Genomic DNA, 19519 nt, shown 5'->3' with positions numbered 1-19519 from the left:
AAGAAGGCACACTCTCCCCTGTCTCTTCCTCCTCATCTGAAGCAACCTCTTCCTCTGCCGTCTGCTGCACTTCTCGGTGAAGGTCTTGCAGCTCTTCAGTGGTGAGTTCTTCACTGTGGTCATCCCCAACTCTTCCACATCCTCACCCTCTCCTCCAAACCCAGGGACTTCCCCAGATCAACAACTGACTGACCACATGTGTAGGGTCCTCAGGGGAAGGCTCAACCCCTTCAAAATCTCTCTCGTGCACACACCCTGGCCTTAATTTCTCCCAGGCAGAGTTCATCGTCCTGGATGTCACTCCCTGCCAAGCCTTATCTCTGAGGCTAATGCAGTTGAGAATGTTGAAATGTTTTTTCCAGAACTCTCTTAAGGACAATTCAGTATCTGATGTCACCTCAAAGCACCTTTGAAGCATTGCTTTTGTGTACAGTTTCTTGAAATTTGAAATGGCATTCTGGTCCATGAGCTGGAGGAGGGGTGTGGTATGAGGAGGCAAGAACTTCACTGTGATAAAACTGAACACCTCCAACAATGTGTCTTCCAAGCCTGGAGGATGTGCAGGAGCTTTGTCCATTACCAGGGGGCACTTAAGGGGCAACTGATTATCCTGGAGGTATTTTTTCACACTCAGGCCAAACACTGCATCCACTCAATGAAAATTGGCCTCGTGACCCATGCTTTCTTGTTTGTCCTCCACATCACACAATTTACTTTTAATCACATTGTTTCTGCTAAACACTCTGGGAATTCCTGAATGGTACACCAGTAAGGGCTTCACTTTCCAATCACCACTAGCATTAACCACACAACAAAAGAGTTAGCCTGTCTTTCGTAGGCTTATGTCCTGGCAGTGCCTTTTGCTCGTGTGTAATGAACGTCCTCTTTGGCATTTTCCTCCAAACGAGGCCAGTTTCAGCGCAGTTGAAGACTTGTTGGGGGATGAATCCTTCAGCCTCTACGTAATCTTTGAATTCAGACACAAATTTTTCATCCCCAGACTTGTGTGAACTCGCACCTTCGCCGTGCCTAGTGACACTGTGTATGCCAGTGTGCTTCTTGAACTTTCGAACCAGCCGCTGCTGGCCTTAAAATCACTAAGTACACTAGCACTCGTCCCAGGCATTTTCTTAATGAGATCGGCATACAACAGTCTGGCCTTTTTACATAGATGACCTCCAAAACAGAATTGCCATCTGTTTTTGATTGATCAAAATTAATAACTGCTTGACATTGTCAATTGCTTGCAGTCTCTGTTTCGTTAGCACATTCACGACTTTCACTACATTAGCCTCCTTTATTGCTTCCTTTTTCGCCACAATGGAATTTATCATGCATGGCGACTTTCCGTACATATGGCTGGTTTCAGCAATCTTGAAGCTGCTCTCGTATTTTTCAGTGATTTTTTTCTTCAACTCGATCGTGTTCCTGGCCTTCTTCTTCTAAAGGCTGCTGGCTCTGGAAACTTTCCTTGTTCTCATGATGGAGCTAAAAGAAAAGTGTTAACTTATTAACAAGGGAAACACTTAATAGGGACAATGAGATTTGACCACATGTGATTTTATCTTATGTGCGTTATGTACATTTTGAAACTGATAAAACACAAAAGAAACGCATTACATTGAATACTGTATACGCAGTAATCACTTACTTGTAATTGTAGTATTAGCACTCACAATCAATAGAAAAAGCACAAAAACACTGGAAAGCAATGGAATTGTTTGGCTAGATGCATGGAGTGATGCTCATACAACAAGAAACAATGTCACACTGAGCAGGAGAATGTGTGGGTTGCCCTTTGTTTTCGCAAAATTAGCATCGAGGTTATGTGGGCACCATCCCTTTGAAATCCCAGGCAACCGATGAAAACCAAGACAAATTTTTTGTGGAAAAAATCAACGAAAACCAAAACTGATAATAACCTAGGTCAATGAAAACCAAGGTATTACTGTATTGCCATACTTAAGCTCATCTAAATTTTCTAAAGTTATCTTGTAGGAATGACTGTTTCCTTCTAGAGGAAAATAATATTTAAGAGCCAAGATCTGGGTGCTAGGTGTTACTACTGGATTGTCCCTTTCTAAGCTTTCAGTGAACAGAGCTGGGGAATATAAATTCACACACAGTCACATCAATATTTCTACAGCTTCCTACCCATCTGTTGAAAACAATGAGTTTACATTAACACGTCAAATTCCAATGAAACACACATAATTTATTCTGGTTTCCCCTTTTCATATTTGCAAATATAAAAATATGGCTCCCAGTATTCTTAAGATTTTATTAATTTCCCTGAATGAACCCCCTTCCCGATGCAGCCAGTGCCAGCCCTTGGAGAGGTGCCCTTCTCACCATGCTTCGGCTCGGACTGTCTTGCAGGTTGTCCCCTGCGTGGACAACTTCCTCATCTCCTTTGGCCACAATAGCCGATGTTTGTGCCTGCTCTTTTGTCAGTGGGTTGCATCCCTCTGTGAACCCACCACCCCTGCCCAGGGTCTTGCTCTGGGCCATTGTGAATCCATGCTCTATTCTATGAGGATGCTTTCTTCACTCTGCCTTACTTGATCATTTTCTCTTCGTCATTCAGCAAAATAAATAGATAAATAAATTCATACATACATACATAAGGGGAGAAAAGAAAGCAATATATTTTATGTCCCTCAGTAAAATTTATATATATATATATATTTAACTTTATTTAGAAAATTAACTTTAACAGGGTGACATTGATCAATAAGAGTACACAGGTTTCAGGTAAACATTTCTATAGCATTTGAACTGTTGATTATGTTGTATACACATCACCCAATTTAATTTCTTGTGAGATTCTAACCATTTTACATTTTTATTTCATATTATACCTTATTTTTATATATAGAAAAGTTTTATTTATATGAGTGTTTAATTTATATACAGCCAAGTTTTTGAGCTCTTTTATATAGATTTAATTATTTTCAATTTAGAAACCATAACTTTATCTTCAAATAGTGATCATTTTGCTTCATTCTCATATCTATTTAATCAGATTTTTTCTATAACATTAATTTTCATATCATTGTATGTGTAATGGATAGTTTCTTAAATAGATAAAAACTGCGATTTGGAAGATCTCAGGTTGTATAATTTGTATTTGTACAAAAAAAGTTATGTAAATAGATGTGTCCATAAAATTTATTGCTTAGTATTACTATTTATTTTTGCTTTATATTCTGTTGGTATATTATAGTAAGATATATAAATGAAATTTGAAAGAATGAGTACCTTTTAATTATGTTTAAGAATTAGCTAACGTACTGGTTGATCTTTAAGCTTACTTTTTTTTTCCTTTCAGACTATAGTAATAGAATATACATGATTACACACTCTAGAATCAACTTTAATCCAAAATCCATAACCAAAATGTAGTTGTCAAGTAAGATGGAGAATTACAAAATTAAAACTATTGATTATGGTTAATTTTTATTAGACAGTTTTAGTTCTTCTTAAATTACTCAAAATATTCTTTCCTGAATATTTTATTTCCATTCATTTCCTAAAATCTTTTAAAAGTATCTGATTTTTATATTCTTGCTCCTTAAATAATACAGGAGGTCTTTAGCAGTGGTTTTCAACTGTAACATGATGTGAATTACCTGTGTAAGGGGGTTGGGAATTTGCATTTTTTCCAACACTCCAAGGATTACAGATCCATGCCTCACTTGAAGAACACTGAGTTTGAGTGCGGCAGGTTTAAGCAGTATTTCAGTTAGTACCCTTCTGTTCTAAGTGGAGACAATCAGAAGTATTTTTTCCAGTGAGGATATCAGAGTTCACAGAATAGCGGGCGCTTATAGTTGGAGTCAACTACTTTCTATATAACTCCACAATGGGCTGTTGATATTCATAATCTCTCCGGGATCAAGAATTAAGTTTCTAGAATGTTCCTATCCTTTCTTTGGTTTTTAGTAAAATGACACCATAAAAATAGTTCTAAAGGAGTATCAAAGCCACTCTAGTTTTTAGTTATTTATCCAATTTTCAGTATTTAAGAAGCTTTCTTCTAGATAAAAGAAAGTTCAGAATTATCTATGACTGGCTACAAAATAATGGTTGTTGCTTGGAAACTCCTAACTATAGCATGTGTTTTGAAGGAAATTGTTTGGTCATTTGGTCTAATGTAAAACTGAAAAGGTGGTCTGAAATTCGCCGAACAATTCAAAATACATTGGTGTTCAGTTCTGTGTAACTAATGCTCTACTTTCTCTGTGGGTCCCTTTGCTTTCTTGTCACTTCTGAGGACCAGAGCTGTGAAGCCTGAGGCCACTCAGGTTCTAATTTTGTGACAAATCCCCAAAGGCTCACTGGAGTGGCAGTGAGTTCTCCCAGTTTGATTTCCTTTCAACCACTGAAGTGTTAGAAAAGTAGCATCCAAGCCTCCCAGGAAGACAGCAGTTCTGTTTCCTGACTATGCTCCATAGTAATGACTTACCTCTTTTGTTCCACTGATTTTTTGTTGTCAAATAATTTGAATACTTTCTTCTATATAATATATAGTATGGTTTTCACAAATTTGCATAATCCTTTAACCAGTTTTTTTTTATTATAGCCACTATTTCTCACTTTCTTTCTCACCTCACACTATTCCTATCATAGATTTTACTTTAAAAAATTCTTGAGCCTTTTAAGCTGTTATTTTTACTTTAAATGTATGCTGGTTTATGTTATAAAGTTATATCCTTTTTTAAAATAGTATAGATATCTATAAAAACCTCGTGTTAACTGAAACATTATTTTGCAATAATTTGGCATCAGTTCAATAAAAGATAGTCATCTTTAGGGAAAAATGTATTATTGTTTATGCCATGCATTTACTCAAAAAGAAGGTTGATATTTTTAAAGAGAGGAATATTATGAGGATGAAATAATGGCTTTTGTGTCTGACAGAAATACCCATACTAAACTGACTCTACTTTGTATAACTATATTCAGAAACTGATTAGCCAACAAAGACAGGACAAAATCAAACAACATATGATCTACATTACTAGTAGTTTTGTTCTTATTTTTGAGCATGTCTAAAACTCTCTTTTTAAATTAATTCATCAAGTACTAAGTGAACCCAGCATTTGCTGAAAAAAAGACAGAAATAATTACTATGTATCCTTGCTAAGAAATTAAAAATCAGTTTTAAATGACCAATACTAAAAGAAAAATAAATTTTAGTTGTTACTGTTTCAATATGCTAATAAAAAACTATTTAGTTGGATTTTCTCATAATCAAATTTTAAATAGTATTTAGAAACAAAAGATTGCTGTTTATCACACATTTTCTCTTTGTTCAAGTTAGTGGTTCCTAGTCTTTGGCAGGTAATACATAGCATACTTAAGAGCTCTAGAACATATTTTAGTAACTCTGGATCTTTTACAACTAATGATCCATCTCATAATTTGGGGATCCTATACTATAAGAAAACCAAATAGGGAAGGTTCTGTATTTGTGGCCGGGAGAGTTGATTTCTAGGTATGGTTAAACTATAATATATCTCCTAGTTGTTATCTCTTTGTGCTGCCACCCTGCCCAGATCCATGTTCTGTTCTTCTCTATCTTGCTCTATGCCCTGGAAGACTGAACTTGACCTCTGAGTTGCATTTACTAAGTCTCCTTTAATAGCTGGCATCTGATTAAATCCGATAGCTGCCCATTGATGGCAGAAGAATGGAGGGCAGTAGGAGAGAGAGAGTTTGAGTTATTATCTCCCCATTCCTTCCCTCCTTGGGCCATGATTTTTAGCAATGACTGTATCCTTCCATGACCACACCTTGACCCTGCATCCAGTACCACTGTCGGCTTTTTTTTTTTCTTGTCCTAGGCCAAAAAATGCCTTCCCTTCCATTGGTATTCTCTGGGTGCTGCAACATTCCTTTTTGATTCCCTCCACCTGCTCACACCTCTAATAACTGTCTTTTATTAAAATCCCTGAGTTGCATTCTTATTCCTGCATGACGGAGACAGCAATGAGATATGCCAGATAGCACATTTGATTGTCAACATCCCATTCTTGGATATAAAAATAAGGTGGGAAACCTAAAGGAAATCTTTAAGACATGATCAGCCTGGAAAGCATTCACATTTGAAATAGCTTGATTATTGCTCCCTACTGCTTCTCTGCTTTCTGTCACTGCAACCAGCTCCCCCGTGACTGGCGTTACCTCCCACCTGACCCACTGTGCCGACTGTGGCAATAACTATGCTTTTTCCTTCGTACTACTGCGAAGACCCCATCACTTTCAGTGATCAGAAGCCATGTAAGGTGGGTTGAGGGAAGATGAGGTTTTTACAGGAACCTTAGTACACAGCACTTAAAGCTGGAATAAAATGCACACCAAAATTTATGCTGTTATGGAATGTTGATGGCTATGATGTTTCTGCTCCCAGTTGTGCTTCCTGGCACTGGGCTTTCCCTGCTTCTACTTGTCTCTTTATTTAGCTTATAGGACTGACTTTTCTCTCATTTGGCTCCAGATGTCCTTTAAATGGTACCTCGAGTATAACATGCCAACCGTCATGTGGGAACTGCCATCTTTGCCTACTTCTCTTTTCTGTCACTATCACTCTTTTTTAAAAGAGTTTTAATATGTATATTTGAGAAAAGACTGGTTTTCATAATATACAACTAATTTCATTCAATTAATAATAAAAAGGACAATGCCATACAAAAAAATGCACAAGTGATTTGAATGGCCATTTTACAAAAGAATATATATAAATGACCAAAAAAAATTAAGAAAAACTACTTGATTTTATTATTCAAAAAGAAGTGCATATTAAACCCACTTTATGTATTTTTAAGAACTAACCAGAAGGGTTAAAATGATTTAAAAAAAAAGACAATATGGAATGCTAGTAAGGATATGGAGCAACTAGAACTCTCTTACAATATTGAGAGAAATATGTGCCACCATCACTCTTGGCATGGCCTCTGCTAATGCCTTTATTTGGGTCACCACCAGCCACCATGCTTCACATCCCCTCTCCGCACACTTGTGCCACCACGTATTGCTTCTTGGTCTTCCATGTTTGCTTTCTCGGTCTGCCTGTCACTGCTGTCTGTATATCAACCCCCCTTTACTGCTGACACTCTCACCTAGCTTTTCATCATATATTTTATCCTGTATTTACTAACTCTATTTTCCACCAACTGCCAGTTTCTTTATTTCAGCCCTTGAACTGAGCTTCCAAATATCCCTCCCCTACAAATTATCAAGTTTGGTATTTTAGATTTTGTTTTCAATACTTCAGACTTAACATAAAAAAGGTTAGTCTTCAAGAATTCATTAGTTTGGGGTTTTAGCAGATGCATTAAAATATATTTTTATCTTGAGGAAACAAGATTGCACATTTGAATAGTGCCTTTCTTTCTTTCTTTCTTTCTTTCTTTCTTTCTTTCTTTCTTTCTTTCTTTCTTTCTTTCTTTCTTTCTTTCTTTCTTTCTTTCTTTCTTTCATCCCTCCTTCCTCCCTCCCTCCCTCCGTCCCTCCCTCCCTCCCTCCCTCCCTCCCTCCCTCCCTCCCTCCCTCCCTCCCTCCCTTCCTCTTTCTTTCTTTCTTTCTTTCTTTCTTTTTCTTTTGACCATTTTCAAACCAAAACCATATTCATTGACATTAGAGAAAACCTTATAATTTGGATGCATAAATGTTCTGTGCAGTAAAGTTTCTATAGCAGAAATCCAATTCCCTAGTTAAGATAGGAATAGAGCTTAAATAAGATGATGAAATACTGAGTCTTATATTGTGTTTATTATTGAAACTATGTACTGAAAAAGAAAATGACAGAAACGAAGTAAAGAACCAAATTAAAATGACCTGCCAACTTCAGAAAATGTCCTTAGGCTCTGGGCTGCTCCATAAGTGCCAGGATCACAGATGTCCTATGCAGAGTTTCCTAAGAAGGGAATATGTAAAATACATGTTGTTTAAAGAAATTAACATGTTCTTGATATCTGTTAATAATTAGGAATCATCGAGAAAAGCTGTTACCTATTTTCATTGTTTTATTTTTGAAGTTTAGGGTTATAGTATTTAAGAAAGTCATAGACAAACTATAAGATTTAGAGAACCTTAAAAATGACTCAAGAATTTTTAAATTGGACCTCTGAAGAAAGCTTAAAGGAATTAGAATTATTCTGGTAGAGAAAAGAGATGAAGGTATAATTGCCTTCAGGGGTGTTAATGGGCACTGAATGTTCTTTTTTCTTTCTTCAATGTAAGAAGAGGGAACAGTGAGTAGTACATGTTAGTAAGAAAAGTAAAAAAAAAAAAAACCCACATGGATTCTATGTGGATATTTTTAGAATTATCTTTTCTGAAGTTCTTCAAAAATAGACTTACTTGGAAATTTCTAAATTATTATATATACAGAGATACAATTTTTCAGAGATACTTATTTTTTTTCTAAGATTTTCTTCGTCAAAGATGCATGGGAAAAGTGCTGCATGTTATGTTTCCTTCTTGGGTATTAGCAATACCTTAACATTGCAGGCTCTGCGAGAAGTCCTGAAAAGAAGAGAATTGTTGAAGTCTGCTTACTGTTTACCCAACAAAGCTTATTGGCACAAGGGAAGAATTTTCCCCCCGTAGCACACATCACTTCTTTAGTTTCCTCCTGATACCTGTTTAGAAAGCACTGGTTTAAAACTTGAAGAATAATTTCTATACCTGCTGAGGTTCACTTGTTGACTTTTAAGATTATATTAAGAAGTGGTTTTGAACTTGTGGAATTTAATCCAAGGGATAAATGAGAGTTAAATAAAAATATGTAGGAAACTACATAAAGGAGATTGAGTAAATACCTTATGCTTCTATTCCCATAAAATATGTATACCAGGATGGGGAACCAAGGAAAAAATTGCATTGGGCTCACATATTTAAGAAAACTGAGATTTATTTTGTGCTATTAAAAGCACTTTCCATGTACCTGTAAAGTAATGTACATAAAGAGTATGTAAAATTTGTTAACTACCAGGCCATGATGTCAATGCCTGGATATCATCTGCATTGTTCAATTTTAGTATTTTCAAATAAACCTCAAGAAGTCTTTATTAATGAAAGCTGAGGTGCATATGAGCCATTTTACTTCAAAATCATGACACTTGCATTCATATTATATAAGAATATGTGAAAACAGCAATTAACTTAAATTTGGAGGAATGAAAGTGTACACATAGGTTGGAAACATGCCAACAACATTTGAGAGCTTAATTCTGATACTCAGTTTCCCCATGCAATGATTTATGTTGAGTACATTGTCAATTTACTCTTGATTTTAAAATCATTAAATATTGAAAATTATAATGCTATAAAGAACTAGAAAGGATTTTGAATGAATGAAGAGTATTGAGTTGTATTTAAAAGTGTTGAATGGTTATTTTTTTGTCTTTGAAATACTAATTATATTTCCCATCTAAATCTTTCTAATTTATTTTGATTCTAGTGTTAACCTGGTTTAGTCCCTCCTTTGAAAAAAGTAAATCAAATTATTTTGTGTCCAACTAAGATAATGCATAACATTCCAAGTGTCTAATATTCCCCAAGGGAGGAGAGACTACTACTGTTGCCTTGAGATTTTCTAAAAACTGTTGCTTAATTATGAAAACATTTAATGAGAAGGAATAATGGAGTAAACAACATATATTTGTATTTGCATTATAGATAAGATTTGGCCTCAAGTCTATGTAGATCTCACAGTTGATTATGCAGAACCACTATGAAATTTTCTGGCCCACATAGATCTTTTAAATTTATTTTCAGACTTTAAATTTGTATCTTTAATTCCCAACTTTCAGCAGTACTACTTTTTTGGTAATTTATGCATTTTTATTGCTTTAAGAGGAGAAAGTATAAACATTACTGTTAAGCTGGAATATTTTTCTAGAGAACAATCTTATTGTATTTTCTCAGTAGAAAGACTATTATGCAAGTTAAACCTATAACCCTTAAGCACTGAAAATTGTAATGTTATAAAGAACTAGGAAGGATCAGATTCTTTCAAGATAATGCAATTTTGAAATAAATCATTTATACCTATTTACAGTTACTCACTGACAGCATGCCACTCTGTAAATAATGATTCACTTAACTGACCATTATTCTTCTGGGGGTAATAAGCTATATAGAATTTTATTGACACTTTGGTATTTATTTACATTTCACTTTATTTTTGGTGATATCCATATATAATTTTAGCTTGAAAAAAATCTGCAAAAATACAGTTTGGAAAGTATTGCACATACAGGGTACATTTCAAAAATCTTGGCAATATTACTGAATACAATTCTAAGATTATAAAAATTCAAAATTATAGTCTTGTTCATAAAACTGATTTAAAACATTTTGGCTTTGGCCCGTGGCTCAGTGGATAGAGCATCAGCCTGGTGTATGGACATCCAGGTTCGATTCCCGGTCAGGTCAAACAGGAGAAGCTACCATCTGCTTCTCCCCTCCTCTCTCTCGCCCTCCTCTCCCTCTTACTCTCCTGCGGGCAGTGGCTTGACTGGTTCCAGTGTGGCCCTGGGCTCTAAAGATAGCTCGGTTGGTCCAAGCATACCAGCCTCAGGAGTTTAGAATAGCTCAGTTGATTCGAGCGTTAGAACCAGGTGGGGTTGCCAGGTAGATCCCAGTCGAGGTGCATGCGGGAGTCTGCCTCACTATCTCCCTTCCTCTCACCTGAAAAAAAAATCTTTTCAGAAAGTTCAATGTCTGCCTTTTTAAGGTTACTACAAAATCTATTTTATATTTGAAAGTGCGTTGGATGCCTAGATAAAATGATGGATAGGTTTCTGTGGCTACCTGTCTGTATAGAGAAGGAGAACAGGTAATGCTGCTCATCAAAATGGATAGGCTGTAATAGTCATGAGATGGGAGCTAAAACTTAGGCTTCTGCTGAATTAAATGAGCCACTGGTATAATTTCATGCAAGCTTGGTATACAGTTATTCCACATTTACTTCTGCCATTCTCGTCCTCCAGTCCTGACAAGGGAACTTTTGCATAGTTGATTTATTATCTAGGTATTACAACTGTTACTTTAAGTACAAGTGTGTAGATTTTGGTCTTTCAAAACTGCCTGCTCTGCTTCTTATCATTTTGTAAAAGTAAAATTCAAGGCCAAAAAATATGTATTTTCTATTTAACTTTCTTTTATTTGGTTGCCCTGAAGAAAATGGGTAAAATTATCAAAAGTTTGAAAGTTTATAATGTCCTTATTATTAATTTTTTATACTCCTCAGCTTCAAAGGCTAAATGTTCACAACTATAAACTGCAGGATCATACTGAATAATTAACCCATTTTGTCATATATCTACAAATATTATGGTTCTTTAAAATTAAAAAGAATATTTTCTTTATTGTTTGTTCTGCTGCTCACATATAAAAACTATGAAGAAACATAACAAACTGGCTCTTGTGAAGAACCATCATGTCTTCTAGTCAATTGGTGTCTTTTCTTTTATCTGATACTATAGTAGAACAATCTGTTCCATACATACGACATGCCCAGGTTAATTAAAACTGAACTCCTAGGCTCAGAACAACTCTTTAAAAAGGCATACATGTTTCAAATAGTAGAAGCAAAACTTGAGACTTGGAGCAGTTAGGTTATTAGCCAATGATCACACAGCTAGTAAATGGCTGAAATGACTCCAATTCTGAGCTTGTTGCCCTCTCCATGTGATGAGCTCAGTTATTGCCCTCTGCGCAAATACACGAATGCCTTTTGAACCTGCTGAGGTATGTTAGACCATTTTCTTCCACACTAAATGGCTTCACATTGCTAACCCTTTGGAGCCATTGTGCTTTTTATAGGTCTGCAGCCTTGTTCCTCATCTTGGTCGACTCCACTAGGGTTTGTTTCCTTTGTACTTGCACCAGAGCAACTGAGCACTGTTGGAGGAAATGAGAAAACAGCGAAGTTTAGAGACACTTTAAATTCCCACTGACCCACCACAGCTGAGCCCTCAGCACAGCCTAACTGTCCTCTTCGGCCTTCCGCTTTATACAATGCAGATTTCAAAGCTTCTCCACTACAGCAGATATTTGGTCTATCTATCTTACCCCTTACTGTGAGCAGATGACCCCTCCTTCTGCTTTACAGAGAAAATAAAAGCTATGAGAAATTTTGTCAACTTTTTTGCCAGCATTCATTCAAATTTTCTTATTTCTGCATTATAATGAAGGTCAATTTTGTTGACTACTTATAATATGTAACTTTACACATTGTGTGTACAGATATGAACAAAGCAAACTCATTTCCTGGTTTCGTGGAACTATCATTCTATAGTAGACAGACAGTAAGGTTATATAAAAATTATATATAAATGATAATTAAAACATAAGAAGAGAATAAAATAGATGATAGGAATTAGTTACTGGAGTGGGAGAAGGCAGCAGTTACAAGGGTGGCAAGGAAAGATGCTTTTGCAAAGCAATATAGCGTGGTGATTAAAAGCACAGGCTAAGATCCGGTCCCACCACTTACTGGCTAGGTTAGGTAACCTAGAGCAAGTTACTTAAATTCTGTTTCTTCGTTTTCTCATTTGTAAAGTTGGAGCTTTACCAGGACCTTCATAATAGAGATAATGTAAAGATTAAATATATATAATGTGTTTAGAATAGGTCTGGATTATAGGAAATGTTAAGTGTAGCCATTGTATCTGTCAAAGATCAAGGATCACACTTAAAAGAATTCATCTGAAGAGAGTTTAAACAAGGGGCCATTTACAAAGATATAGGCTCAGTTAAGAATACCATCAGAACACTGGGAAGACAAAGCTACCTTTAAGACTGAAGGGGCAGCCTGACCAGGCAGTGGAGCGGTGGATAAAGCGTTGACTTGGGACACTGAGGATCCAGGTTTGAAATCTCGAGGTCTCCGGTTTGAGCACAGGGTCATTGGCTTGAGGACAGTATCACGGACATGACCGAAAGGTAACTGGCTTGAAGCCCAAAGTTGCTGCCTTGAGCTAGGGGTTACTGGTTGGGCTGAAGCCCCCTGGTCAAGGCACATATGAGAAAGTAATCAATGAACAACTAAGGTGCTCCAACAACAACTTGATGCTTCTCATCTCTCTCTCTTCCTGTCTGTCTCTCACTTTAAAAAAAAAAAAAAAAAAAGGACTGAAAGGCCAAAGAGAATGAATAGTGTTCTTTACCAGAGCCAGGTGGGAGCGAGCAGAATCTGTGGTAGAGGATCCCCCTTATCAAGAACTATGGTCTAGAGCAGGGGTCTCAAACTCAACTCAGCATGTGGGCCGCAGAGCAAGATCACAGCCCTTCGGCGGGCCGCACTAGGTCTACAAAAGGCAACTGTTACGCAACACTTTTCTCACTGCAGTTGAAAACAAAAAAAAGTCAGTACAACAAGCACAATCGTACATGCAGTTTACTCAGTGACACAAAACGACCAGAAACTGTAGTTCGCATCACAACTGCTGTTAACTAAGCTAATATCTAGCTAGGATGCTAGAGAAATGAAAAATACAAGTAGGCCCCTAGGCTTACTTAATTTTATCCAAAATATTTTGAACTTCGTGGATTAGTCTGCGGGCCGCACAAAATTGTTCGGCGGGCCGCATGCGGCCCATGGGCCGCGAGTTTGAGACCCCTGGTCTAGAGAAACTTGGCCACTGTCAAGTCACCATTTAGTCTCCTGTCCTTTCTTATTATCAGGCCACCCAATCAGAATTCAGAGATAAGGAAGTTTAGCTGGGGCAGTCAATAGAGGCCATCCTTCTCAAGTACACAGCAAGGAAGCAAGAATGGAGCATAAACTGGGGAAAACAGTAGGCAGTCAGCTCTCTGCATTATTGTCATTATTAGTAAGTGGCATTTGAGTGGAGAAGTCAAGCCATTCAGAGATCAGAGGAATAATACCAGAAGGAGAAGAATAAGAGTCAGTGCCCTTGTCTCTGTGTATTGTTGTACTAATTTTGTAGTACACAACTCTCGGGGCTAGTATTCATGAGGCTCTGTTGACAAAGCAGACAGATAAGTTATCCAAATAAAATACACAAGGAAAATTGAGGGAGAGGTGCAACTGTAGAGAAAGGCAGGACCGGGTCATCTAGGTTCTTATGAGTCATTTTTAGGAGTTTGAATTGTATTTTACACATAACAGGAAGGCCGTTGACAGGTTTAAAAGAGGCAGAAGCTTGATGTGATCTATATTTGTAAAAGACAACTTCGAGAGCTACCTGGAGATTGAATTGTGAGCAGTCAAGTGTAGAAGCAGAAAGGATGTCACAGTATTAGTGAGAACTGATGGGGGCTTTGTCTAGAGTAGAGGTAATAGAGATAGAAGTGGACTGAATCTGGATTTGTGAGGAATATAGCCAGTAAGGCTTTCTCATTGATTGAATATGAGGGGAGCCGCAGATGATGTAAAAAGAGGAATTACCACACTGTTGCCTATGTCCAGACGTTTTTCTCTTTTTTGTTCAATCCCTCCAACTCCTCCATCCAGTCCCATAACATGCCCCAACAGCTGTCAGCCTGCTCTCTAGCTATGAGTTTGTCTCTTTACTTATTTTGTTCAATAGAGTCCACATATGAGTGAAATTATGTGGTGCTTGTATTACTCTGACTTGCTTATTTCACTTAGCATAATTTTCTCCACGTCCCTTTATGCTATCACAAAGGGTAAGATTTATTTACTTTTTATGGCTGTGTAGTATTCCATTGGAAAGGTAATTTCTTATATATTTCTAAGTTTGGAAACTAGACACACATTCCATGTTCACTTACTCCATGGGTCAAAAAAAATTTTTTTCTTATATATTGTATGTTTTTGGAAGGGGGGGTTCAGACAGGGACAGACAGACAGGAAGGGGAGAGAGATAAGAAGCATTGATTCTTTGTTGTGACACCTTAGTTGTTCATTGATTGCTTTCTCTATGGGCCTTGATGGGGGGGAGGGGCAGCCCAGCCAGTGACCCCTTGCTCAAGCTAGCAACCTTGGGCTCAAGTCAGCAACCATGGGGTCATGTCTGCGATCCGATTCTCAAGATGGTGACCACATGCTCAAGCTGACAAGCCCGCACTCAAGCCAGCAACCTCAGGGTTTCTATTCTGGGTCCTCAGTTTCCCAGGCCAGTGCTCTATCCACTGCACCACCACCTGGTCAGGCAAGACATTTCTTATTATATATGATTAATATACATTCTCTTCACTCAATTTATTCATAAATTTAATGTATTTAAAAACTATTGAAGAACTTTAGGAATGTAAATTTTTTTAAAAATGTTCTAAGAAATACATGTATTTTGAATTTCACCAGAAATCTGAGCATCATTAACAACTTACTAATTCATGTTAAACTAGAAATTTAAATTTGTGTTTGTCAAAAATAAAAGAATTACATTATAAAAAGAAATAAGCAAGGATGATTCTGGGTATTTGGTTTAAGCAACTAAGTGGTTGAGATCAGCATTTATCAAGAATTAAAGCCTGAAAATAGAAGAAATATAGTATTTTGCATATGTATTGTGGAGCAGAGGGGGTGAAAAGTAGTAATTGTATAATCAAGAATTCTGACTTATTTATGAGGTAAACCAATAGCCATATTAAGGACATAGTCTAGCAGTCAGTGGTGAATTAAAGCTTGAAATATACGTTTGGGTGTTATCAGCATATTGATGGTATTTAGAACTATGAAGAGTATAAAGAAGAGGGTTGAGGACTGAGCCCCTGCCTTATCAATGTTGAGAGATCTCACAAAGGCATATATAGAACAGGAAAATGAGAAGAAATTGACAGTGAGGTAGGAGGGAAACCAGGAGTGTTGATGACATGAGTGCAAAGAAAAAACAGGTGTTCCAGGAAAGAGGGACTGATGTCCTGTGTCCTGGGAAGTTAGACATCTCACCTCCTTTCAGTCTCAGAAATCTTACCCTAAAGATGGCTGTGGCCCTGGCCGGTTGGCTCAGCAGTACAGCGTCGGCCTGGCGTGCGGGGGACCCGGGTTTGATTCCCGGCCAGGGCACATAGGAAAAGCGCCCATTTGCTTCTCCACCCTCCCCCCCTTCCTCTCTGTCTCTCTCTTCCCCTCCCGCAGCCAAGGCTCCATTGGAGCAAAGATGGCCCGGGCGCTGGGGATGGCTCCTTGGCCTCTGCCCCAGGCGCTAGAGTGGCTCTGGTCGCGGCAGAGCGACCTCCCGGAGGGGCAGAGCATCCCCCCTGGTGGGCAGAGCGTTGCCCCTGGTGGGCGTGCCAGGTGGATCCCGGTCGGGCGCATGCGGGAGTCTGTCTGACTGTCTCTCCCCTCCCCGTTTCCAGCTTCAGAAAAAAAAAAAAAAAAAAAAAAAAAGATGGCTGTATTCTTTTCTATATCATTTATCTTTTCTGTATCGCATCTTTCTAGTATTCACTTGAATATGCTCAAATCTTTTCTCTAAATTGTAAAAACCAAACCGAACAAAAACAAAAATTCACAAGTCTCTCCGCAAACTCCAGTTCCAACATTGCCCCCATCCCTCAGTTTCAGTCACTTTCAAAAGTATTCTAAATTCTTTGTTTCCAGTTTGTTTTTTAAATCACACAAGCAATTATTAATTTACTAACTGAGTTGTAAGTAGCAAGTTACTAAATGCCCAGCTAAAGGTGACCTTAAAATGAGGATTTGTTTTTCCATGTAAGGAAAAGGCTGCATGTTTAATTTAATAATTTAGAGATGTTAATGCTTTGTGATCTTTTAACTTTCCCGTCATGGTTAAAAGGCAGCTGTAGCAGTTCTAAAGATACTTCCTCACACAGAACATGTTTTTCTCTCTCACTCTTTTACAGTTTGTTAATGAAGAAAAAGAATTTTTCAAAAAGCCACCCACAGAGGTCACTCAGGTTCCACTGGCCAACACTGAAACACATTTTCTAGCTGTAAGGGAGGCTAGTAAAGCAAGACTGTAGCATTCGCCTCAGAGTGGGAGCCAGGCTCTGTCAGCAAGGAATAAAGGGCGATTACTGTTGGATAGGGAATAGAGTGCTGTCTGCCACATTACTTCCTATTGCTTCTACCCAATCCTGCCATCAAAGAGCTCTCCGATCAGTTTGTAAAAAAGGCGAAAGATTTATACGATATGAAGAGAAACAAGAGTATATGATCAGTTTGTAAATAACAGCGATATTGTGGTTTTTAGTTTGTATTTCACTTGACTTCCTGTCTTTTTAGAAAAGGCTTTTTCTCTTAGATTCTTATACTTTTTTGCATTTCTTTCTCATGTGTCTATTTCTTCTGAATGGGTCCCCATTGTTCTTAAGATACCCCCAAACCCCTATCCTAGCCTGTGCATGTTTCATTGCTAGACCCCTGTCATTCTGACTCTGCCAAACACACATGATCCCGTGACCGCTGCCCTACTGCCCCGGCTGTTTTCAGACAGTTGAACAGTGCCTCCTGCCTTAGACACTTGCTACATGCTGTTCAGTCTTCTCCCTTGAAGTTCTTCCTATCCCATCATCTGGTTTGTGCCTGTGCATATTACAGTTTTAGTTTAGAAGTCACTTCATCAAAGAAGTGTTTCCAATTTCGCTCCAGTGGCCTGCCCCATGCTGCCTCCCCTCTTGCAATCTTATAGCTTTCTAAAATTTTCTTTTGTTGCATTCATTAGTTTGTATATTTTTAAAATTACCAATGAATGCCTGTTTTCCACTAGACTAAACTACTAGATCTTAGAGCAGTATCTGTCTTGTTTACTATTTTATTCTTTATACTCAGCTCATTGCTTGACTCAGTTAATTAAAATGTAGTTGTTTATAAAAATGTAGGTATTTAATGAGTGAATGAATTTCACTGTTTTCAATGAACTACAACCACAATTCTAATATTTTCCTGCTTTGCTGGGGATTAAACAAATGACCCAGTTCTTTCAGATGGTGTGGGTTTGTGTGTGTGTGTGTATGTGTGGGTCTGTGTGTACACACACATCTGCATGTGTGGAAACCAGGACAGATAGTCTTGGAAAGAATGACTGAGAAACTTGTAACTAATGCACAAACTCTGTGACATTTATTTGGTTAATCAGAGGCCTTACATGCTAATTTTCTGGTCCTTGAGTTTGTTTTGGTAAGCAGAGATTGACAAATAAGTGGCTTCTAGATGAATGGTATATTACTCAATTTCTTATTGAAAATAAGATTATAGGAAATTATGGCAGACTTTTCTGTGCTCATATTTTTTTTCCAATAACTGCAATAATTTGAAGAAATTAATGTCTCATTGCACTTAAAGAAGAAAAATAAAACTATTACCATAACTATACTTAAGATAATTCTATGATCTAATGATAAGCTGTACACAAACTCTTCTCAAGAGAGTCCCTAAAATAGGCTTGAGTGAGAGGCGGGTCCTAAATAATTTGGACTTCAACACTATAATAGCACTTTTTATAAGTATGTCACCTACATATTTTTAGTTTATTTAAAAAGAAATTATAATCAAGGACCTTATTTAGAAAGCTGTTATTCAGGTTTATTAGGATTTTTGAGCTTTAATTTAAAATGAAAATATTAACAAGGGGCAAATATTTTTCTAGGAAGTGTGGATGAAAGTGGGCGATGCAGAATTATTTTTGTTGCAATGAGAATTCTTAGCTACATACCCTAAACAGTAATTTTAAAAATTAATATTTATTAATTACAATAGTAACATATTTTGAGAGCTACTAATGTAAACTAGACACTGTGGTAATAAGAGTTGATTACAAGTTTCAGAGTTGGAATATGTATTTTTTCAAACCATGTAGGAATTTTTATGTAATGTAATTGCTCTTTGGACTTATAACAGTGTGTATTAATGGTGTTCTTAGTTATTTGTGAATCCTCTTAAGCTAGCTAAAAGACCACAAGAAAGAAGAAACAATATTAAATTAAATGAGCCAACATGTTTTATAACAAAGACAACCAACACGGCCTCCAGAAAATTATAAACCTTGAGAAGGATTTGTATTTAGTTGAGGAGAATAGACATATATAAAATGATAACTGGTATAGAAAAAAGAAACTATTGTTTGTTTCTATTGTTTTTCAAACACTGGCATCTTTTCTTCCTGTAGTAGTTCAACCAGCTATGATTGAACTACTGAAATGTTAAATTTTGTGACCTAAATATTCCCTCAGAACTCAAGGCACATTTTATTAGTTTTTCCTGGGAACCAGAAGGGGTAGAAGTACCATTCAGTAGGGTCAGCAATTGGTTATTTGAATTTTTTGAATTTGTATTGTTTGCCAGAAGTTACATGTAGGCTGTATTGCAGAATTTCTATTTCCCTGGCATAGACAAAAGTTTACAAAGGGTAAAGAGAGTTTAATTTGGTTATAATCACTTTTTGGGTGATTGACATAAGAGATTCATAGGAATAAACTGTCTTGGGGACAGAAGTGGCTCACAGGTGACTGTGCTATTCCCACAGTGCCATCAACTGTCTAGGAGTTCTCTATCTCCAGACGTGAAGCACAGTTCTGTGCATTCTGCAACTGTCATAGAGTTGGGTTTGAC

At 37.2% G+C, this 19519-nt stretch overlaps 1 protein-coding gene across 1 annotated transcript in view; it reads left to right on the top strand.

Annotated features, from left to right (window-relative positions):
* NLGN1 (neuroligin 1) overlaps positions 1–19519 on the top strand; it is a 975736-nt gene that overhangs the window by 34759 nt on the left and 921458 nt on the right. The window lies entirely within an intron of this gene.

This window comes from Saccopteryx leptura, chromosome 8, assembly GCF_036850995.1.
Source record: "Saccopteryx leptura isolate mSacLep1 chromosome 8, mSacLep1_pri_phased_curated, whole genome shotgun sequence".
In the NCBI taxonomy this organism is placed as follows: domain Eukaryota; kingdom Metazoa; phylum Chordata; class Mammalia; order Chiroptera; family Emballonuridae; genus Saccopteryx; species Saccopteryx leptura.
Note: the sequence above shows the minus strand (reverse complement) of the source record. Positions and strands in the feature narration are given on the sequence as shown.